The sequence below is a fragment of the Euprymna scolopes genome, chromosome 22 (genome assembly GCF_053919585.1).
Source record: "Euprymna scolopes isolate OS-2025 chromosome 22, ASM5391958v1, whole genome shotgun sequence".
Lineage (NCBI taxonomy): Eukaryota > Metazoa > Mollusca > Cephalopoda > Sepiida > Sepiolidae > Euprymna > Euprymna scolopes.
In genome coordinates, this window is record NC_136503.1 from 66,376,956 (window position 1) to 66,403,539 (window position 26,584).

Below are 26,584 nucleotides of genomic sequence, written 5' to 3' on the forward strand. Positions count from 1 at the left end.
ATAATATCTTCATCCATAGCTGCCCAATAAACAAAACGTCTCATTAGGCTTTTCATTCTCTTTATTCCTGGCTACCGCATGTGAAAATCCCTGAGAATTCTTTTTTAAAGGTTTGGAGGATGACAACCCGTTCACTGTATACCAGCATTCCGTCGCAACCAGAAAAAAATGTCTGAACCGGTGTCCCCCAGTGCTTATCTCTCCTTCGTGGTTTGAATGAAATTATCATTTAGGGATTCTGACTTAATTTCCTGAAGTGGGACCGACAGTTCGCGGATAACATTGTTTATCATCGTTTTTACATCACTATTGATACGCAGTGCCGCGATTACTGAATATTCAAGAGGTTCCATTTTGGCAAGAATCAGTCTCGATAGACCGTCTGCATGGGCTAATTGTTTTGAAGGCAGAAATTGAATTGTAAAATTATAGTTCGGCAGAATTGTTCCCCATCATCATTGTCGGTTCCCAATGAATGTTGGAAGTCCTTTTTTTTATCCAAAAATGGATATCAAAGGCTTATGGTCGGTTTGTAGTAACAAATGTCTTCCGTACAAGAACCAGTTAAATTTTGAAACTGCAAATATAATTCCTAGGGCCTCTTTCTCCATCTGAGAATAATTCTTTTCCGCTGGCAAGAGAGTCCGTGATTCGAAAGCAATAGGTGTTTCGAGCCATCCGGCATTCGATGTAGCATGCAGGCCCCGATGCCATATTGAGTAGCGTAGCTAGCTACTATCATGTCCAACTGCGGGTTGAAATGCGCTAGGAATAGTTTTGAAGTCAGGATTCTTTTATTTCTTGGACTGATGTCTGGCAATCGTCTGTCCATTCCCAAGCCTTATACTTTTTCAGCAATCTATTAAGTGGTGCGCGCAATTCGTGCATATTTGGGATGAACCCCTGATAATAATTTGCCAAACTTAAAAAAAAACTCTGAAATTGAGTTATGTTTACTGGTGCCGGTATTTCTTTAATAACAATCACCCTATCTGGGGCGGGGCGTCTGCCATCTTTATCGATTATTTGTACCCAGGTATTTAATTTTGTAAAACGAACTCGAATTTATCTGCTTTGATCTTACATCCTTAATATTGTATTCGACTGAATACTTGTCTGATATGTTTTTCATGTTCCTCCCTGCTTTTGCTCGCTATGATAATGTAATCAAGTTATGCGATTGCGGTGACCAAGCCGGACAGCATAGTATCTATTACTTGCTGGAATATTGCGGTTGCCACCTTGATACCAAACGCGAGTCTTTCGTATCTGTACAAACCCGATGAGTGTTAATACAGAGGAGGTTAGCGCTTTTGTTGTTTACCGGAATCTGTAGGTAAGCGTCGCTTAGGTCGATCTTAGAAAAAAAACTTGCCGACATTTAATTTCGGGAACACTTCTTCTGGACTAGGTAATGGATAGTGAAAATCTTCTAACGACCCGTTGAGTCCAGTCGCGAAGTCGGCGCAAACGCGAATTTCCACAGACCATTACTTTACATAAACTGCCGGAGTAGCCCATTTACTATATTCAGTTTTAGCCAGTATAGCGATGCTTTCTAATAAGTCTTGCTCCTGATATCTTTTGTTCAGCGAAGCGAACGGGACATTACGTTTCTTTTTAAACACCGGTTGTGTGCCAGATTTCCACTTAAAATCTGCAGCCATTTTTTGTACATCTCCCCAGGCCAGGAGTTAATACGTTTGTTAATTCTTTTTTTTAAACAAGTTAAAAGTGTCTCCGTTTCTGCTGGGCGGGTATCTATTTTCTTACAGAATGTGGTTATAGGAAGATCCCAGAGACGAAACTCCTACATGCGGCCAGAACCGAACAGGTTCTCACTATCTTTTAGCACATACAATCTTAGTTTTTTTTTGTTTTCCCCCGTAAAGTGACGTTTGTAATTAATTAACCCCCCAAATTAATTTATGTACCATTAACGGCCGCCGCCGTTCTGTTAGGTTTTAACATAGTCGGCTTTCGTCATATTTTCCACGTTTTAAGATTTATTATTGAAAGACCGGATCCACTGTCTAATTGGAATTTAATAGCCTTGCCGAAAATATTAACCGTTAAATATTTGCGTAGATTTTCATCTACAACATCCTTAGTTCTGGTTTGGAGTACACGGCTTCTATTCTGAGTGTTCCTACAGTGCAAAGTTTAATGCCCGATCTTATTGCATCAATGGAATCCTTTTGGTACAAATGGGCAATCCCTTACCCAATGTATTTCAACACATCTGAAACAAGCGCTCCGTGCTTTTAGTTTTTCTGAGTTTCGGTGGTTAGTGTATGTGTGCCATTTCGACGGGGTTTTTTTTCGTGACTTTTTTAATATTCGCGATGCCTGATTCGATATTTCTTGCATCTTTTTTATAATTTCTACTTTTTGACAATCCTCAGTCAATTTTTGAAGTGTTAAGTTCGGTTCATTTATAATTTTGTAAGGAATCTGCACCTGATTTCCACATCTTTTGACGATGTTAATCCTTGCGCAAACACAAGACATTTAAAATTCTCTGCTGTTAGTAGAGATAACTTAAAGTCATCACAGAGTGTGTTCACTACAGCTGCGTAAGTGGCAAAATCGTCATTATCGTCTTTTACAACTTTCAAACATCTCCAATGCTTATGGAAAAGAGACGTTGTCGGCGAGAAAAGTTCTGTTAACAAATTTACCGTCCCATTGAATGAAAAATCTGCTGTTTTTCGAGGCAAGATGTAATCCACGAATTTATCATGCTCAGCCGTTTCCAATTTTCGTAGTAGAAGTCTGGTTTCTTTTGATCAGACCAGTTGCTGCAGCCAATATTTAAAAAAATCGTCATAACGCCGAAAATACGCTGCGACTAATTTTTCCTCTTCCTCGTATTTAAAATTGTCTATTGTTATCCATATTGTATTCTGAGAAAATGCTGCATTGCTTTCCGCGTTCGCATATTCTCAACAATTTCAGTAAGTTTACTTTCGGCTAACTGTTTTTGAAATTCCTTTTGCTATTCTTCGAACAGCATTTGACGTTCAGTCGCGTATTTTTCGGATTGTGATTGACGCTTTGCGGCATCGATACGCAACTTGGTCAAATTTTCCAACGCTACTTTCAATTCGTCGATTTTGCGTTGTCAGCATTAGCAATTTCAAAACGTTCACTGAATTTTACAAACCCGTTTTATTCTTTCTCATTTCTTCCTCCAGACAATAAAATTAACAGAAAACAAACATAAATATATAATAGGTTCATTTCCTAAAGAGATGAAAAACATAAAGTGTATATTTTTCTCCAGAGAAAAAAACAAAAAACCGCTCGATTTTAGCAGCGAAAACCACAAGTGAGGAATTCTTTTTCCAAAAGTAAAAAAAATTACCTTTGTGAGTTGCGACGAATCTTTCTCTTTTTGCAAAAGTATAGCGATATCATTTTTCCTTTCAACTCTTTTTTTTCCGTAATGATCTGCGTTTATTAGTTACCGTGAACCTTTCAGTTGCTAGTGTTATGTTAGACACTCCCTTAAGCTTGATAACATTTGAGTCCGAAGTCGTTAGTATTTTTAGAATACTATTTCAACGCGCATATTTTTTCAGTGTCGTTACTGCTTTCGATTTTAGTATGCTTCTTGAATCCAATGTCGTCAGTGTTTAGTTTTTTTAGAACACTGTTTTTAAACGTGAGTACGTACTTCAAATCCAATGTTGCCAGTGTTATGGTTTGCAATAGACCAAAAATAAAATAGAACAATGGAGCGGAGTTTAAACAATGTATTGCTGGACCAGAACGTAAAGAGGTTACAACTGAAAAGAGTAGTAAACATCACCGAGCAAGCGAGGGTCGCTCTGGTGTTTAATCCACGCCCAGGATCAAAAGGTCTATGGTTTACATAATGGATAGAACAGTCTATTTGGAAGGTGATTCCGCCACAACAATTATATAACTTGGTTACACACACAAACACGTATATACATATATATGTTTATATATATATATATATATATATATATATATATATACAATTATATGTGTGTGTGTGTGTCTGTATCTCTGCATATATTTATATTAAAAAAAAACGTTTCACATTTTTAAAACTATGCATATTCATATACGGTATAGAACGATAAGGTTTTCGCTCTAGAAATTATTACAAGTTTCCATTTTCGTATGATGGAAACCGTTATTTTTTTAAAGACTATCAACTAGTTTGCTTGTTCTGTAGCCAAGAGCTATAGGTGCTATCTACTATGTCCGAAAGTGACACAAGATTAAACGGGCTATACCTTATTTGCGCTGTTGTACAACTGGGTGTATGTCAGATTTCGATTGTTGAACAAGGCCCAACGACGTATGAAAGAGGACCAGTGCCATCATCCTCGAAATGAAAATCCAGACGGTTACAGGTTTGAGGGTACAGCTCAACGAAGTGCTCAGCCACAGTTATGGTTTTTAATGTTGTTTTAAGTAAAGGTTACATAATGCCACATAACATATTCGAAGCCGGCTTGACAGTCAACACCGAAGTATACCTGGATGCGCTGAAAATAGTGGGGAAACCATGGTTGAATTAGGTAACCGCTGGCAGCTCCTGAGTGATGCAGCTTAGCTCAGTGTTTACATACAAGTCGAAAGACAACCAGGATTGGCTTCAGAAGAAGTGTTACTACTTTACCCCCTTTTCTCTTACCCCACACTTCTTCCTTACCTGAACCCACTGGACTACTTCATTAAGTCATACATCGAGAACATAACCAGCATGGCCTTTCACAACACCTAGTTAGCAGGATCGCCGCCATCACCCGAGTATTCGTCGAGCCTACCCCGGCGCTGGTGAAAATGGCATGCTCCTAGTTGTAGGCACGCATCAAGACGGTGGTTGAGGTGGCTGACGACTACATTGAAGAGATGTAAGTTCTATTACATGATTTAGTTACCTGATTTATTTCTTAATAAAAGTTTACAAATAAAGCTAAAGTGGTGTATTTAGGCTAACAGCATTATCGTTATACCCTGAGTGAGTATATATATATATATATATATATATATATATATATATATATATATATATATATATATATATCCGTTTGAATTAATAAAATATGGTGCAAGTGAGGAGCTGAACGCATATACACACACACACACATATATATATATATATATATATATATATATATATATATATATATATATATATATATATATATATATATATATATATGAAATTTATTCCTGTGAGTCCAGAATGCATTTACGTATTGTTTCAGCTAGAAGAAGATCCTCAAAGATAGGAAATATCCAACTAGCATTGTAAGAATTCATAGATGGACTTTATATATATATATATATATATATATATATATATATATATATATATATATATATGTATATAAATATAGTCTTTAAATGTTTTTAACCTTTAAAAGTATAGAAAAACTTATTTAATTTTTATATTTTTTCATAATCCGTTGCAAAACTATTCTGTCAGTAATCCATTTAATCACCAGCAATCACTATATCAACTTGCTTTCCGGAATTCACAATAGCCATAATGATATGTCAGGGACTATCAGTTGTTTAGCATGAAATACACACTATGTATATACATATATATATATATATATATATATATATATATATATATACATGTAGCAGAAAACAAGAAAAATAATATATGAATCAACGTTCCGTCTTTAATTCAAGACTTACTCGAAATGTTTGATTTAAATAAATAAAATACTAGTACAAAAGTTGAAAACACACTTGTGTTCGTAATATACACCGGATGTATTTGTTGAATTTTCGAATTAAAAATGTTGTTAGAATTCAATGTATATATATAGCCTTTATACCAGCGATTGAGTAATATTTTGATCGATATATAACTGTTTGAAATTTGAATATAAATTGTATGATTTCTTTTGGTTTCCGAATTAATATAGTCGGTAAAATGAGTGTTTTTGTTTTAATTCATCCATGTACTGATTTTATGACATTTTTATTATTATTATTATTATTATTATTATTATTATTATTATTATTATTATTATTATTATTATTATTATTATTATTTATATTTCATGTAGCGTGAGTTACCATGCATTTGAATTTTAGGTCTCTTCTTTTAACATAAGTTTACTGATTGAAGGGGGTGAATTGTTTAATCCCTCACACTAGTTGATTATGTTGTGGCTTACAAGGCGAGCCGATTCACGAATTCGCCGTTGAGATATATTTAATTTGACTTTAATGAGTTTACCTTGTTTACCTTGTTTAGAGTTAGAATAATGATTTACTTAGAATTTGGGATAATGGTAATGGTGTAGGGAATTTCGATTTTCTTATCGGTTTTATGTTTACAAACGCTATTAAATAGTCCCGGGAGGTTTCACCAACATATTTGATGGTAATTTTAGCCTAATACATATAATCATTATTTGAAAAAAATTGGATCTAAATCAAGTTATGTGAGCAAGTAAGTCAGTTTTTTTTTTATGCCGTAAGGTCATTTAAGGACAAAGGTTAATGATTGTAGGGTGGTCGGTGACACATCATCTTAATCATCAGTTGTGTAGAGAATTGGTACATTCTATTCTTTTAGGATTCGGCTGAACAAAAACTTGTTTGCATTCAACTTGAGACCAGTCCTATGATAGTCAGCTGGAAACCATTTCTTTGGCGTAAAGTTCGACAGGCTGAAAATGCTCGGAACTAATTTTTATTAATAAAATCTGAGTTCAGATTAAGGTGCATATGAAAGTGGAAGGAGATGGTTGACATTAGCTGTAGCTTGACGAATGAACATTGTGAAAGTTTTTCAGGTGAAACCCTACGTTTAAGTTCAGGCTGGCAACTTTCATGAAAATAACGATAGAGTAGAGATAGGGTCGCAAAGTCTTACTAATGAGAAAAAAAGGTACAATAACTTTAAACATGGCAAAGCAGAAAAGAGTCTCTCAATTTAATGTCTCGTAGAAATTGTCCTTGATGTAATAAAATAATATATTTTAGAACGTATTTGGTTCTTATGCGAATAAAAAATTTGTCGCGAGAGAGACTCATTCTGGAGCAGTAGCATGATTCAACCCTTTTTCAAACGGCAACAACTTTAGTTTAAGACAATGTTATAAAGACATTTGTGAACGTCAATGTTAAAGCTTGTCGAAGTAAAGTGCTTTATCAGGACAAATTCATTTATTTAAATGGGATGGAAGTGGAAATACAAGTGTTGTTGGTAAAAAAAAGAGAAACTTAGTGTTTATCGTATTCAATCTGGGTAAGAGACTTTTAGAGAGATGTGAGTCATTGCTAGTCTTTAAAGTATAAAAGTATTGCCGTGAACTGTAATACAGTCATCGTAGATGTCGAAGTACGATTTCGAATATGATTTGAGAGATCAATGATTAAGTTCAGAATAAGAATTGGGCCTAGAAATGATCAATAAATTATGCCAGTGCTTACAGTTTGTACCTTTTCTCCACGTTAAAAAACGACCCTGGTGTCTAACTCTGTCCCGTGGGGAGGCATAGTAAATAGGTACAGTTAGAGCTTTGGACTTCTGCTCATCTACGGTTACTAGTATTGAACGATCAGTCACGAAGGACTTCATTGTTGAGCAAAGATGACCAGCTATTCTATAGCTTGAAATGTCATGATTTAAACCTTTATGCTCTACTACACTAATTGTCGTTTATATGTAAAGATACACTGGTCTAGGGAGGTAACAGTCGTCTATTGATTTACTGATCTTGTGTGCATTTATAATCAGTACAGTAGCTGTAGGCATCGCATGTTTCCCAGTGGTAGTTTACTATTTCTCTCTTTTTGTACTGATTCCAGGAACTTACTTGTAACACGCAGAAACCTTATTCGTATGCACTAAATGGAAGCAAGTTCCGTTTGCAGCGATATGAATATTATGACTGGTTTATTTTTTCTGGAATTAAGGTTCTTGATAATTTAGGTAACATTACGGACAGAACTGTGTATGTCGCTCAGATAGATTCATATGTTGGGAAAACTATGGAAAGCACGTGACCCTGATTGCACAGGGTTTAGTTTAAATAACGTTTTTGGCAAAGATTAGTCTTTGTCAGATGCTAACGAAATCACCATAGGCCAATTGATGATCTTTGCGATAGAAGACGCGTATCTGTCTATGATTTGTAATTGCCGAAATTCCTTGTATATTCGCCTTTATCTTTCTACTTTGAATTTGTAGAACTAAGAATGACTCTGGCATTTTCTAGTATCCCTTTGCGGTGATTACTAACAGTCCCTAAACGGGTATATGTTTAAATACATCTATTACGTTGAAAGCAATCAGACTAGTGATTAATGTATGCAATATGAAGCTTAAGGCTACTTCTGTTTGGAACAGTTGTTTTAAGTGTGACTTACATATAGCATACACATCGACGCATAATAAAAATAATTGCCTGTCAAGGCCGATTAAAATGAGATATCACACGTATAGCATATAGATGTACCGTCAAGGTTTTGGTTGTCCGCGTTATATTTAGCCATGAGGCGATGAATTTATTTAGCCATGAGGCGATATATTTGGCCACAAATTTAAGCAGAATTTAGCCCGATTGGATAATTTATCTATGCTGCATCCATGACAAAGGTTTGACAACGTCGATCAACAATTACATTAAGTACGCAGAAATAACCTAGAAAATGTATTTCTGTTGGATATTAAGATGTTTGGGGGGATTGGCTTTAAAACTGCATCTATATTGCCGTAATAACTTAAGTGATGCCATTATAAAAACTGTCGAAGCACAAAGATATAAAATAGCTTTACATGGACAAATTTCGTATGTTGTGTGTATATATTTACGCTTATCAAATTTTTCAAAGTCATCCTAACCCAGTATCACTGTTATTACTATGCTATTAAGCGTAATGATAGAACATTCGGATCGTCGTTAATTTAGTTTTACAAAAGGGATTAAAACGGTTACAAGGGCATAGATAAAAATTGTGTTACCTCGACCTATTCTGAAATCTTAACTATACATATTAGACATTAGTTTATATTTAACTATACATATTAGCCATTAGTTCGTATTTTTACCATAAATTTCAATTTCGTTAGAAAAGTCAATTATAGGAAACACGATCTTGCACACACCTCCTATATTCAAATAAAATAATTTCATATGCACATTATACTAGCAAGCAGCTCGACGTTTCCTGGTGGTAAAATAAGCATAGATAGTTAAGATCATGCAGATATCTTATTTATAATTATAGTCCATTCGCTATTGATTATTTTCTATCTATCCACGTATATGTTTACTAATATATAAAATGCATTTTAATTGTGTTTGTGGGAGGGAGTTTGTTTCCTATGGACTCGTGGACAGCTGGGCGATTTTTTTTATTTAACAAAAATATAATTTGTGTGCCTCGTCATGTTCTTAGATAGGTTTCGTATCAGAATGTCTTCGATAATTATCGATAATGTATTAGCGAATCAAATTCGATGAGAAGATGAACTGGCGATTTTGTCTCAAGGTACCGCCTTATACAGTCTGACATAACAAGTTCATATGATTTTTGTTAATTACCACTGAAGGAGAAAACGCGTCATATAATATCACCAGTAGGTCTTCTGCTATGACAGGATGCACACGAAACAAATAGTTTTGTTTAGACTACAGTTGAAGTATGGCGTGTTAAAGTTTTATTAAACCCATTATATAAATATCTATCTATCTATCTATCTCTCCTCTCTCCCTCTCTCTCTCTCTCTCTCTCTCTCTCTCTATATATATATATATATATATATATATATATATATATATATATATATATATATATATATATATAATCCACTATGAATTTTCTACGGTGCAGTGTAAACTAAAATGTATTGTTGATTAAGTCACTGCGGGGATGGCATATGAAGCTGCTTTTTGTGTACCGCGGTAAGTCCCAAATTAGAACAGGCAGTTCATCGGTTTGATTTCAAAATGGTCAAATTTACGGATTTCGATGTCAAAAAAATACGGAAGAGTAAAACATTAATTGATCCGCATTCAATCACGTGCAACTTCCTAGAATTGTTCCGCTAGTCGAATATGTACTAATTACTTCAGAATGGCTAACTATATGATTTCAGTAATCGAAACAAGAACATTTAGCGTTCCACCATTAGTCATTGATTATATGTCCAGCATCCGTATCTCCAACAGATGGATATGAATTGTAAAAAAATCAATGGATATTGAGCTATGAATATTTGATTTTGCGCATGTGCAAATGTCACAGAATACGTAGTATTTCATTATATTTACCTTGCGAAAATCAACTGTTTTGTTTTTCAATTTAGACCCCTTGTCAGGAGGTTTAGAGCTAAAAAATCCAATCGAAAATATTCTACAGGTACGATTATCAAATATATTTCTTTGTTAAATTCAATTCATAACATTAAGGAATCAATTCTTTTCTTTGAATGCAATTCACGACATTATATAATCAATTGTTATTGCTTCAATATTTAAAGTTATGAATTTATTATATTTTTACTAGAATATCTTGTCTTTTTTTTCAGTTTAAAAACGTTTACTTTTCACTAGTCGCTCACAGATTTAATATTGAGTACATTAAAAAAATATAGTCTTTAAATATCAATGTCATAGCAAGAAAACATAGATTTTATAGGCGGATACATATAATCTATAATTATTAGACACCAGTTGAGAAAGCACTTCAACTTTCCTTTAAAATTAGTTTACACGAGTCGTTTTGTTTTAATTTTGTATAGTATCTAGTTCTAAAATCATATAGTGATTTTTGCTAAGCATTGATATAAGAATTCCTGAAATAAGGTGTAGTAGAAATATCTTGACTTATCTCCACATAAGAGAAATAAAATAGGTAAAAACATCGGTGAGATAAATATAACCCGTCTTTAGACGAGTAATATATATATATATATATATATATATATATATATATATATATATAACTGTATAGATCACTACAATAATTGCAATAAACCTACTAAAAACATAATAACCTACAATATGGTCATGCCATCCCACATACGAATGGCAAAAAATAATCTAACTACAATACAAAACCAAATTAAAAAACTAGCATTAGCCACTAACATAAAGAAACCACAAACCAAAATCTGTAAGCGTAAAAACAGACATAGGGAAATTCTATGGTTCAACCTTCTATATTCTAAATGTCTTGAGACTAACTTAGCCATGGAATTCTGTAAAAATATTCGAAAAACACTTAAAAGCCACTCATAATTACAATAAAATATTTAATAAGAACATTATCAAAGTGTCTTATTCAACTATTCCAAACCTACATAAAAAATAATTAGTTCCAACAATAAAAAATGAGTAAGATACAAAATGCAAATATGGAAACTATAGCAGGCTGTAACTGTAGAAGAAAAAGTAAATACCCTGTACAAGATACCTGCAAAGTAAAACAAATGTGATTTATGACTTCACAGAGTCACAAACCCTAAATATAAATTATGTTAATAGCAAAAATACAAATCCCTTCTTACAGACTAACTCTACCACACAGTTAATCGATAACAATCTGCCAATTAAATACAACCAAACCTATTACATACCAATACCACTCGTAATCTAGCTGACAATCAATATATATTAAACAAAATGCGATTTACTTTGGGTCCACATTTGAACTTATTAAACACAGGATCTCCACGCATAAACACTCCTTCAAAAATCTTTCCTTGAAAAACCACACCTCTTAATCTAAACATATTTGGCGACTTAATGGTAGAAGTATTCCCTTCAATTTAAAATGTAAAATAATATGATCTTATAAAGCAGATATGCCGGGGGACAAATTCTGCGCACTTTGTAGATATAAAGCCGTTAATATTTAAAAATTAATTAACACTAAATCAATTCTCTTAAACTTAAAAGACGAAATTCTTACGTTATGCATTTATAAAGGTTGGTTTAGGTTCGAAAATTTTAACCTACCATAAATAATAATATTTTCCCATTACTAATCTATTTTAAAATTTATAATTTATAACATAATAACTATTATTATTATAGTTTTATTACAATTATTATTATTATTATTATTATTATTATTATTATTATTATTATTATTATTATTCTCTTTTTTATATTTTACCATTATTAAATATTTTATTTTATTATCTACTTCACTTTAAATTTATATGTTATTTTTCTTAATATTAATTCTATAAATATTATATTACTATTATAATAATATTATTATTTAATTACTACCAAAAAGATTCATGGTATTACTATTATTGATTTTATTAATATTACTATGTTTAAAACCTTATATAAAAATAACTAATTTATAATCTCCATTTGAACAATAAAAGTATTCTTTATTTTTCTATTTGATTATCATTTTTCAAAAATGGGAGTTCTCCCCTTTTATAATTGAATTATTTAAGATACATTCAAATATAGCGTTTCAAACGATTTTAAATTGGTAATATAATTTTATTAGCATTTCCTTTGAAGTTTGTACATGCTAACATTTTCAACTATTTATAAACTTTCATTTAACATCCCAATGAATGCATTGCAGATGATACTTACAGGTTTTAAAGGCAAAGGATTAAAAGGTATACACACACACACACACACATATATATATATATATATATATATATATATATATATTCTTTATTAGAAATATTGCAGATATCCCCTGTTAACCTGACTTTTCCACCCGATTATATTCAATTTTATTTTATCTTACTTTGTTTATCAACATCAACATAAGTAACTATTTTTCTTAATATTTTAAATATTGTCCAGATATATCTGCCTTACTAAAAGAAATGCTAGTTTTATTTTTCGTGTCTTTAAAAGCCCGCCCACACTTTTTGCTGATGAAGGGAATTTGTTTTATAAAATCAAATAATAAATTTATTGCCCACGACTTATTGTCATTCTCAATAAAAACATGGTTTCCAAAACGATCGTACAATTTATTGATTTTGTTTGTTCTTAATTGTGAAACCAAATTTTAATTTTTAATTTTAATTATAAATTATCAATCAATTTACTTAATATTAAAATATCCCTGGGATACCTATACCTATCGAACTTATTACATATCTGAATTACAACGAACACTGTTTTCTTTTAATTATATTAATGTATTTACTAATACATTAAAATAAACCCTCCTCTTTAGACTATTGTTCTAATCTCCTTAATATATATATATATATATATATATATATATATATATATATATATATATATATATATATATTGATGGTCTTGAAAGTGACAAAACAAATTAAACTAAAGCTTGCCTGCTAGGATACTATATATATATATATATATATATATATATATATATATATATATATATATATATATATATATATAGACAGCATATTTTATTGGTTTGAAAATATAGGGATTTTTACCAATTATTATAAAATGTTAACCATAAAATAGTATTATAATCTGCAAAATGCCTGTAAATTTTCATGTAGTTTCGTCGCATAGAATAAATATATGAGAATATATCACTTTTTGGGGTAAATTTATTAGTTCGAGACCTTGGCGACAATTAGAATTTGACAAGTAAATGCTCGTTGGGAAAATAATTGTCTGACTCGAGTAAGGGGATATGTGAGATATGCCCTTCAGGTAGCACGGTATTGTTTAAAAAGTGGGTGTTCATTTTCTATATAAAATTAACGTAAAATTAGCATCCTCATTATGGCCACCATGGCTATAAAATTGGAGTCAATTTTATGTTTAAATCATATAGAAAAGTATCCCGCATCTTTAAAAATTATAATTTGCTCATATTATTAAAAATCTTCGTTTCAAAGGAGTTTTATTGTTGTTTTCGTTTTCAGCATTCTCAAAAACGTATAATAGGTGTAATTTTAATGGATTTCTTGTGGATGGAAAAATACAACAAGCGCACGAATGTTTCAATCATAGTCACTTGTTTTCCTAGTTTTGCATATGAATTACGAAATACCTTTTATTTCCCATAGACCTTAATGCCTTGATTAAGGGGGAGACTAAAACTTGCAGCTATGGTTTCAGATGATCTGAAATAATTGTAAGAATAGACCTGATATCAAATATTTCTTAGGTTGACAAAAGAAAACGGGCCCAACTCTTATTAGGCACCGTTTCTTAGTGCTTTGTACGAATGAAATGAAACTTTGGTCATAACTAGTTTATTATATTCAAAACATCACATCCAAACATTAGGATCTTTGGCCTTTTTTTTTCTTCGTTCTACATCATACGTTCTAGATGGCATCCATTTAGCTTTTGTATTTTTGGGTAACCCTGTATATCTCCCCTCTTTGGTTTATATACATAAATGAAATTTCACGGTGCATAAAGATTATTTTGGCACTGGAGATATTCATAATCGTATCCTATTTCCAAAATAGGGGAGATATAACATATGAGAAATATATGGAATTAAGTGTCCGCTGCTGTTATGTCAGATCGTCTGAAACCGTAGCAACGCGTTTTAGTCGCCTCCAATATCTATCTATCTATCTATCTTTCTATCTATCTATCTATCTATCTATCTATATATATATATATATATATATATATATATATATATATATATATATATATATATATATATATATATTAAAAAATCTGGACTTAATTGGGGGAGACTATATATATATATATATATATATATATGTATATATACATGTATATATATAAATACATGTATATATATATATATATATTTATGTATATATATATCTATAAGTGATGCCTGTGAGTTATAAACAATAGATAATCACATAAAATAATCTGAACTCATTTGAATTTTTTTCTTTTCATTGCTATTTGGCATTCGGTTCATTATACATTCAGGGTTCGCTACCTTATTTCGTTTCTTTTCGCATTTGTAGAGATTAATTTTCTTGACTTTTTTATCGTCTACATGCATGCATTATCAGATAATAAATATACATGTCTGCTTCAATATTTACTTGAACATTGCTGATTACATAAATATACATGAGTGTAATATGTTCTACAACAAAATAAAAAAAAATCTTCGTGTGCTGTCTTCCTTTACGTAGAATTTGCATTAATATATTCAATCCATTCTTTAGACTTTATTATATGTACAAAAATACTAACCTTTTATTTAGTTCTTTATTACTGATGCACTCTGATTTTGCTGAATAATGGCACAATGCAGACGTAAACTGCATGTTTTTAAAGGCTTTATTTAGAAAAATACTACTGGAGAGAGAAATTGTTATATTATCTTGTTATTTACTTATTAAATATAAGTTTTCTACAGACGATCGTAGACATAGATAACATTTGTTTAGGTTATCTATGTCTTCTACATAATATAACTGTTCCATTCGCAAGGCTTCCAGAGAAAACTGTAGAATAATCTTAGTTATCTCTCGCTCGAAAACGTGATTTCATTTTTGTCATTATTCAAATTTTGTCTACCTATCTGTCCTTTTCTTCTCTTCCAAATGTCATGCAACCCTAGAAACTAGTGTTTGTATGATTTCAAATTATGATGTCATTATGTCGAAATACATACTAGTTAACTTGTTTTCTACTAGCGCAAACTCAATTAACGCATGTAGTTTTGTGTTAACAAGTGTTCGAAAATGTATTGTGGATTTTTTTTTCCAGAGAAACATTACTGTTGCATTACTATAAGAGTTTCGTCGGGCTGATGTGCAACGTGATAGAAACATTTTGTTTAATTATGTAAGTGCGGTTTGCATCTTGTCTCATGCATGGCATAGTCTGCTGTGGCCATAAAGCCGAAGCTGGAGTTGCCGCTCCAAATGTCGGTCAAGGCAGATGATAAAGAAACCTAGGATTTCTCACTTGTCTGGTTCCACTCAACATTTGTGAAAAGTCAAATTAAAAAACAAGCTAATGCGACCGGAGCCATCGCCGAATCAGGAGTTACTGAGAAGGTGTTTCAGCGCTTCACTATTATCCTATCGAACCCCAAACCGCATTCTTACCAGATATTACTTCCTTTGACATTGTCATTACAGCAATGCAGCTATCTACTTCAAAGCTTGTATATATATATATATATATATATATATATATATATATATATATATATATATATATATATATAACTACTTCGTTTATTCACATACATTTAATATACGAAAGTATAGATTTATGCGATGCGTAAACTTTAAGTATTTACTTCAAAAGTGCTCAATACGTAGGTAGAGCTAGTTAGTAATTTATAAAATATATATGGCGTCTAAGCTACACTGAATATTCTGCGTTTCATCCAACTATAGGATTCGTCAGGCTTACGCGAGAATTCTGTGGTTGCTTCTTGTTTTTATATATGTTGAGGATTTCTAGTTTGCCAATCAGCTTTCTAGTATCCACCGCGCCCCTTCCTATCAGCCAATGGGCGTGCATTTTATCAAACAAAGGATCTGTTTTAGAACTAGGTTAGTGGCTTTAGGTAGACGTTCTCCTATTTTTTATACATATAAATATACCTATGTGTACACACATACATGCACATATAGATATATATATATATACATATATGTGTGTGATCGTTTATGCATATTCGTGTTTATTTAATTTATTTAGTTGTTTGTTTTCTATTGTTATTGTTGGTTTTAAAGCTATTTTGTATCGCTATCCTAGAGTAAGTTTTATTTTGCGAACACAGTTGTTTGCTATTTCCCGCCTACAGTTTAATAGATTTTGAGGTTCTTTAAGGTACAGGATAGAACATTTTTCATAGAGGCATACTTTACATGGGTCGTCTAAATGTCTGCATGTGGTAGCTTGTCTCATTATTTTCCATTCGACTACCGGCGAATGTCCGCTTTCTTTGAGTTCCCAGTATTTATTCGCTAGTGTTGTTATTATACGGTGTTTTTTTTATTTTTGAATGTGCTTTTGTGGTCATAGTATCGGGTTTTGAAATCTAAGGAAGTCATGCCGATGTAATATTTCTTGTTATTCGGGTTTTCTTTCGCAAATATTGTTGCTTGATAAACTACGCTTTTTGTTAGACATTTATTTTGGACTGGGCAAAGTGTGCGGTGTCTACAATTGCATTTATCTTGTTCGTTATTAGTATTTTTATTTATGCTATGGTTGTTCTTGTCCGGGGTTGGTTTGTTATTATTATTATTATTATTATTATTATTATTATTATTATTATTATTTAATTGGCATTGCTCCCAGATCCACTCTGACCTGGAGTGGAGGTACATGTTAGAGTCCCAACTATTGGTTAAATGGAATCCGACTTAAAAACAAATATACTCCATTTAAAATCGTCCCTCAAAATAACTAGATTCGTCATTAAATAACCTGAAAAGGGTTGATATGCCGTAAAACAAAAACAACCAACAACATTTGACCTTTGTAAACTCCACTAAACTTCTTCCGCCAGTTTAAACACTTGAAATTTTCGATGTACGTAACTTGGACATGGATGGAACTATTTAATTTTATTTGAGCCCCGAACGATTTATGTAAAAGTGATCAAAATCGGTGTAAAACTTTAAAAAAAAAAAAATGACGGTTGCTGGCTCTATCATATTATTTAGCAAATTTCTAGTCTAAATATTTGAAATTTTGCATGAAGTGTATTCAGGCATATGGCAACTTTTAAATCCGTTGTTGGCCAAAAAATTTGAGTGTTAAGGGGTCTAAGTTCCAAAAGTTATACATTTGCTGTCTCCGGTTTACTATTCAGCCAATTTTGTAAATCTTAACTTTTGCATAAAGGTTATTCAGTGATGGCCGAAAATTTGGCTGCCAAGAGGCCAAAGTTGAAAGAGTCGACCTTTGCAGATTCCACCAAACTGTTCCCCCAATTTTGTATCCAACCGCTTGAAATTTTAGGTAACAGTCACCTGGATATGTGTCAAAGCCGGGCGCTACTGCTAGTTTTAATATGTATAAATAGGTTCTCACCGAAGTTATAGTAGTACCGAAGGTTAAGTGGAATCCTTAAGTAATTCCTTTTTTAAAAGAGTCTTACTACAGACACGCGAATTCCGTAACGGTTAAAATTTAAAAATGTTCCAAATTTTAATGAAAATAACAGAGATTCTAATCGTTAATCAAACAAAAGATATAGTATATAAAAATCTAATTAGGATTATATTTTCTACATCAATCGCCTTGATTAAACGGCCGATATTTAATGGCCTCCATCAACTATAATTACAATATATATTAAGTGTACTTTCGATTGTTGAAAAATATATTTTGCTAAAAGTAAACTATAAAATAACGTGTTAGAAGCATTACAGTAAGTAAAATAAATGGTGCATTGTATAAAATGCTTTTGATATTAAATGCGTGTTATTATATTTTTCGCTTTACAAATGCAAGTCGTATTCTGTACTTGAATTGAACGCGGTAGAGAACGGTTGCAATAAGTTTAAAATAGTAAGAAATTATATTCATGAATAAAAAAGGTAAAAACAGATAGAAAGTAAAGGAAAAAAATACTGTCATATTGAATGTGAAATATACTAAATAGAGTTAACCTTTTTTCTCGTCTCTTCCTTTTGTATTTGTAATTGAGAACCTTAAGGAAATAATGGGATAAATGTGTTGGTCTATAGGATTCTCATCTACCTATACCTACATCCCCTATTGTTTTGACTTAGAAATCTTCAATCGAATACAATCTGAGATGCCTTGGTCTATAGGATTCTTATCTACCTATACCTACGTCCCCTCTTGTTTTGACTTAGAAATTTTCAATTGAATACACGCTGAGATGCCTTGGTCTATAGGATTCTCATCTACCTATACCTACGCCCCCTCTTGTTTGGAGTTAGAAATTTTCAATTGAATACACGATGACTTACCTTGGTCTATATGATTCTCATCTACCTATATCTACGTCCTCTCTTGTTTGAATCACTGTCTGTTGGAGATAGCAGTTCTACAATCCAGGTATCCTGCAGTGTGCAAACTGCACTTAAGTTGGGATTCGTTATCACTGGATAGAGAAGCCGCAGAACTGTCGACAGATATTAATGTACAACAAAATCAGTTCTCATAAACCACCCAAACTAATAGACAACAAATTTTAAACACCTCATGTGATATAATGTTAGAACAGTTTGTTTTTCGAACAAAAATATCTTGTGTACTGTTTAATATTTCGTCGAGAAATGCATTTTGAGTCTATTTTAAAGCGTCGCAGACTGGGAATAAATGTGTTAAGTATTTTTTCTTGTAACGACCTGATTTGGAGCTAGAAAGCAAAAAAAGAAAATGGACTTAGAATAAACAGACTTAAATAAACGAATCAGACCACAAATACAATATTTACCGTATTATTAATAAACAGAAATAAAAACTGTATAAATAACAAAAAAAAACGAAAGGGTAAAATGAAAATACTTTGCAAATCAAAAATACTCTGTTAAAGAAAATGTTTAGGTAATGAAAGTCTGTTGTTGTTGTTGTTATTGTTGTTGTTAATGAAAGATAAAGCAATAATCTGAAAGAATTTTCATTTGGTTAAAAGTAAAGTATTATTAACTTGGCAATATACGTTTCTAATTACTTAGACGCATCTGTTGTTTTAAGAGAAAACAAGTTGAGCGACGTTAACCTAATCAATACTGAAAGTATCTGGTGTGTGTATCACCTTGTCATAGTTACCTACCAAGTCGAGATCCGAATACGACTCTATTACAGATAGTACTCAGCCATGTTTTGTAATCTAAAACCGCCAAACACAGAACAACTCTAATATATTAACTATAGCTATAGGTATGTCTGTCAGTATGTATGTCTATCTACATATTTTTAAACTATCTCTTCTTAAACTAAACGGTACAGCGTGGGGGGCATAAATGATTAGATTTTTTACGGGCTATTATTTTATGGATCATTAACCGATTAAAATAATGTTTAAGGGGTTAACAATTGGTAAAAACTGGAAAAAAATCGTTAAATACTATGTACATTCATCTTATTTTATATTTAATTTTTAATCTGTTCATATGCGTGTCACGTTGGTACAGTGGTAACGTCACCTGCTTTGAATAATATGTTTCGATGTTTGGCTGATGACACCCAAATATTTTATTTTTTACTTTTGAAATCAGTGGTCTACACCCATTAAAATATCATATTAAAGCGTATGTTATGCTCGAGCTAAGCCGGGCGATCCCCCACCCCAACCCCGCTAGTCTGACATATATATTTTTTAGGAATTTTAACGTCAATCACTCGTTCGTTAATTAAAAATTAAATAGTTTACACCAACTAATGAACGACTCAAGACACAGCATGCTGTAAAATCCATTGCATGAAATAGAGTGTTACATCTATATATATATAAATCTCAAACGTCTGTGTGTATGTATGTTTGTTTGTAACGCTAAAACTTTTGACAGACACAACCAGAGTTGACAAATGTGGTCTCATATTGAAGCCCCATCACCCGGATGACAAATATCGAAATTTCACGTCAAACGGACCACTAGAAGTTGGTCAACTGATCAGTTATCTTCGAGGGGGGGCCCAAAAAAACTGTCATTATCTATATATATAAAAGACAAATGTTTGTTTGTAACGCTAAAACTTGAGATGAAAGATTCCTCTTCCCTAAGAATAAAACATATGTTCAATATCTGCTTTTGTTTTTTCATTGTTTATACGGTCCCGAGCAACGCCGGGTAGCCCTGCTAGTTAAATAGAAAACGTACACCACGTTTCTGCTTATTTCGATTTTATTTCTTTTATTGATGATTGACTAGTTTTCACGATTCTTTCTCATTAACTACAGAGACAAAAACGCAGCAATGTCATCAGATGACACCATGTTGAAGTACTACAGAAAATCGAATATTGTAAATCAATTTAAAACAAGACCCATAACTTCTAAATACACTATAGTTTTAGAATAAATAAATATAAATAAAATGAGTTACATCCGATACGTCTGAATTTTTACAATCGCTATAGAACTCCAGTTGATAAATAACGCCTAAATTAAAGCATCTTTGTTATATTTCAAAATGGGTTCTAACAAAAAGAACACTTAATACCAAGTATGACTATGGTGCCTGAATGCCACTAAATTAAGTTTTCTTGACATTTCCGTAAATCGGGTTCATCGTTAAAAACACGGAAATATAATATCAATCTCTAATTTTCTATGAGCAAAATGTGAGAAACTCCGTAAAAAAAAAAAAATCCGTTGTAATCATAATAAAAACAAACTTTATGATATTAAATGGCGAAAAACATCAGATCTTCCCACTAAGCTTATACAAAACCGAAGCGAAACAAATTAACACAAATGCTGATTTAAATGTATTTTATGAAAAATAACTTGAAATTTGTTTCTGAATTTTTATGTTGTTTTCCGCAACGACTCCTGGCATAGTGGATAAAGTAATTACTACAATAAAGTTGTACGCTATACTTTCTTAGTAGTACAGGATTCAATGGTCAGAGCAGGTTACACTAAAAAATTTAATTGCGAACTACTTACGACATTAACCCAGTCAGGGCTAACAATACGAGAGCATATTAAAGAGCATCGTTAAAAAGTATGTTTTTTTTTACAAGGTGGTCACCACTTTTCAAGACCCGGAAGCCAGTCGGGGATAAGGGTTATTGGTGTACAGTACGTTAATGTGGAGATTTGATAAAGTGTCCCTTATGGGGGAGGTTTATCAGGAATTTGTTTATGAAGACATCCAAGTTGTAGTCAGGTGGGAAACAGGCAGACGGAACAGAGTTCCGTAGGCGTGCACTTCTAAGAAAGAAGCTTTGTTCATGGAATATACGTTTTGGTTTTGGCACAGATAAAGAGTGGGGAAAATCTTTGACAGTGGCTTCAGCTAGACGGGTGTTTTTCGTGAAAGATTGGCGAGCGTGGGACGAGGGATTGGAGCTCAGACGAGCATGTAGAGATTCATAAATAAGGCAGAACGATTTTGGAGTTAGACAAGATACATCTAAAGTAAATCGGAAGTTACATCCACCGAATTGTTGTGAAAATTACATTGAGGATAACATAAAGAATTCTAAGTATCCAAATTATACGAGCTGCTTTACAGACAGGGAAATGATATTTTAAATTACTATCAGACGAACTAAAAGGAAAGGAAAGCTTACTCTGATATTGTGGGGATACATATTAAACAAGTTGCGTCTATTAAACATGAAAAGAATGACACGTGACACGCAGTGAGGTATAGCAAGTAATAGAGATTTTCTGATGCAGTTTGAAAAAAAACAAACATAGCAAAGCATTAAAGACATATAAACTGACAGAATGGACCGTAATATCACCTGACCGAGAAAAAAAACAGATTCAGAAAAATGTATATTTATTAAGTTTATTATGTTTTTTGAAGGTAAATAATCGGGTCGGCATGGGAAAATGATCAGATATATACGTAAAAATAATCGATCAAACAGTAAGAACCAAACAAAGACGCCTGATATAAAATGTTATTAATAAAAAATAAAGTACGTTAAAATGAAAACGAAACAAATATTGAGCATGTAAAATCTGAAAGCGTCATGTTTTCTGATTTTTATATATATCGATTTCTTTAGTTTTAAAAAAATTGCTTCCCAGGTTTACATAAAAACAAAACAAAAGACAAGATCATCTTGTTCGAAATAAGAGGCAGCAAAATATTTTATTTTAATGAATACTGTTAGGCTAAAAAATGCCCTGTGTAATTGATATATTTAATGCACAAATCTAGTTTAAAAAAAAATAGTTCTGTGCATGTTTTCCAGGAAACGTCACTCAAAATATTCACAATTATGTTTGCTTTATCCATAGAAAAACTATTTTTTCCTTTTTATAAGAAGCATTTGTTTTCTTTTTGATGTCACATACAGAACTATAACTATTCATACTGCATCGCTCTTCTCGCGATATATCAACGGCATTCATAAACAAAGAAGTCTAAAGGAATGTCAAATTAGCAAGCACTTTCCTGTTGCATATCTTCTCCTGTCACTAAAGAAGGAGGTGTTTCTTTTTCGCAGTGTGTACAGCATACAGATACAGGACTTAGTATTCGTATATTGTCACCCAATTAGTAGGAACCAAAGTAAAGCTTGCTTAACTTCGGTGATCTTATGTGGATCGGTGTCCCAAAGTCATAAGGCAGTATACGTAGTGGGAAAAACCGTTTGGTTTAAAAGCCCATTTGAAAAATTAAAGAAATTTACTTCAATCATCGGTATAATATTATTTTTCATCGGACTACTGTTCGTATCTTGAGTGTGATCTTCACAACGTTTCGGTCGATGTAACTCCTGACCTTCTTCAGGTTTATCTTGTCGCACTCGGGAATGTTTTATGTCACACTCGGTAATTTGGACAGAATTTCGAGCAGAACTCTTTATTCACTTTACTGGTGTAGCATGCTCTTATTCCGTAAGAAATGACTGTATAGAGGCCGCTGCGCCCGTTAAGTAAATAAAGGGTTCCGCTCGAAATTCCATGCAAATTCTAGAGTTTGACAGAAACATTCTTGAGTCCGACAAGATTCCCCTGAAGAAGGTTTGAGGTTACATCGATCGAAACGTTGAGAAAATCACACTCAAGATGAGAACATAGGTCCGATGAATAATAATACAAATAATCTCTCCTCATCTAAAAAAATCAGCAACGTCATATCGGTATAATATATTTAAATTTATGTATGGCATCAACACTGAGCAATCCTGTAGGCTGATCTGTTGACGTTTTTCTTTGGATTGCTTTAACGAATTTATAAGTATCTCACTTTCCTTTACATGATTAATTCTTAAAGATATAAACGAAAAATATATTTAACTGTGACCGAAGGAACATTACAATTGCGAATTACTAAATGCCTATATCCAGTCATATTCGAGGGAATGAGAGCATAGTAGCCCTATAAATTACATGAAGCGTTTCGATCAGAACTCCGTCTAAATTGTCGGAAATATTTCCAAGTTCGACAAGCTATACCTGAAGAAGGTGGAAGGTTACATTGGCCGACACCTTGAGAAAATACACCGAAGCTGAGAACATTAGTCCGAAACTCCAAACAATGTATATTATTTTAATGTATAAACCTTTTAAATTAGATTGCGCATGGAGAAGTTTTTTTTTAAATTCTTTCTTTCCTTATGATAATCTATTTTTTACATGGATTTCTCTTTCTAATTCTATTTATATTGCAGATATTTAGTTGAGGTTATAAGCGATTATTACTGTAGGAATGGAGTTATTTAATGGAGAATAGTCCTTATTAAAATATGATAAATCGTTTAAACTATTAAAATATAAATTTCCATGACACACAAACAACCAAACGTGGAATTTATTTTAGTAATAAAAATGTCAGTTTTTAATTATTCAAAGATAAAAGCCAATTATGAAATACGAGATTATCTGAACATGAAAAGGGTTGACACTATTTAAAGACAGAACTACAATATACATCAGTTAATTGTTAAATATATTGCGTTTTTAAGTGGCATACCATCAAATGATTTGACTATGAAATTACACTGCAACATGTGAAAATTAAATTATATAAAGAGGTTAGTTTCAAGACACAATAAAAAATAATACAACTTGTCTCATATAGTTAAATTGCAACGTAGAACATTTATTCTTATTTAAATTAAAGGCGTAAAGGGATAGCAAGTTTTGTGCTACTCAGTAAACATGACGAATCGCAGAGTTTTTTCTCAATTTACCCCTTACATTCCAATTCTCAGTAATTTATGTTCTGGTAATTCTGCAGTTTAATTCCATTTTTTCGTGAGCTTCACTCGGCGATGCCTAGCGGACGACGAAAACCGCCGTATTGCACCGTGCGAACTTAAGTACATACACACATGACTATATATATATATATATATATATATATATATATATATATATATATATATATATATATATAAACAACATACTGAAATGATTTCATAAAATTTACTGTTTTATTTTTGTATTGTCAACCGCTTCTTTTGTGATGAATGTTTTGCTTCTTTGAATTAGGGATTAATTATTTTCTGATTGTGTTTTTTTTTTGTATGAAAGTTCTTTTTTTTTCGAATTACTTAAATGAAAATATGCCTTTTTTCATTAAAAAAAAATATTTCTTTGAAGTAAAAAAAAAATCCATACTATCCATAAACGTACACTTTCTCTTTGAAAACAGAAATTTTACGAAAAATATGTATCCCTATAATAAAAATTATAGGGATACATATTTTTCGTAAAATTTAGTGTACGTTTTTCGTATTTGTTAACAATTTTTTTCCAAATAAAAGTTAATATTCTTTTTGTGTGTGTTTTTTTAGCAGACTACGACGTTTTAATGAATTTTCTACGAACATTTTTTGTTGTTGAAAATACGCTTTTTTTTGCTGTTTATAAAAAAATATGTTTTACATTTATAGTGAGGGTACGGGTTATACCTTGGACGGGTACAACATGAGGTTTTATGGGGAACGGCTATTTTTTATTGATAGTAATTTCTGCCGGTTGAAGAAAAGCATTTTGTTTATTTTTTTGTCACAAAAACAAAGACTTGTTGTTGAAAGTGCAAGTATTCCTTTTCCATTTTTTATTTTATTACAATTTGGTGTCTGCTGCTCGCTCTCGTCTGTTTTGTCACTTGCTTTTCTCAGTGACTAAGCTCACTCGCCATTTTCTGGGTCGTCACCGAGTGAGACTCACGGAAAGACGGGATTTAAACTGTAGACGTAGATACGACTTATTTAAGAAGGTCACAATAACACACGAAACAGTAATACTGTGTGTGGTATTATTCTTGGGGGAGCTACGCTGCTTACATCCTCATGATCAGTGGACGATATCGAATTAACAAGCAGTTGGCATGTAAGAGAGCCCGGGCGCACGTGCGAAAATGTATACAAACAGCGCAATGACGTCACTGTAGATAAATCCTATAAAAAGCATTTTTAAGAAGATGGTCACATTATAAAATGGGGAAAGTACCGGAAATAAATGACATTGTTAAAAGAAAAATGAGTCAAGCTATTAATTGGCTTATGCTCTTTTTAAATGTTGTCTGCGTAGAGTAATGTAGTACACATTTTTACACACGTTATAACGCGTGGGCCACGTGTGTAAAAATGTGTATTACGTTACTCTAAAGGTATATCATGGTCATGACATAATCCTGTACAGCACCAGGCTGTAAATATAAATAACCAGCGATCGTGTACGGGTCAGGGTCCACCCAGTTTACTTCCGTGATCTAGGACAAAAGGTGTCTTAAACGCGATGATGCAGTACGCAAACACTTGTATCTAAACCCATATATATGGGAAATGTTGATCCGTTCTGTAGTCAAATGAAAATACACAGATTTATTATTTAATATGGTGTTATAAAAGAAAAAGTATATTCCCACTACTACTTATTATTTACTTAATTATTAGCATCAATACATTGTCATTAAAATCAAATAATCCATCGTATATTTTCGCTGATATTTAGACGCTTATAAGATATTATAATTTATCTACAGAATGTTACCAGTAAAAAAAGAATCGGCGTCAAATAAAGTGAATAATTTTTGCTT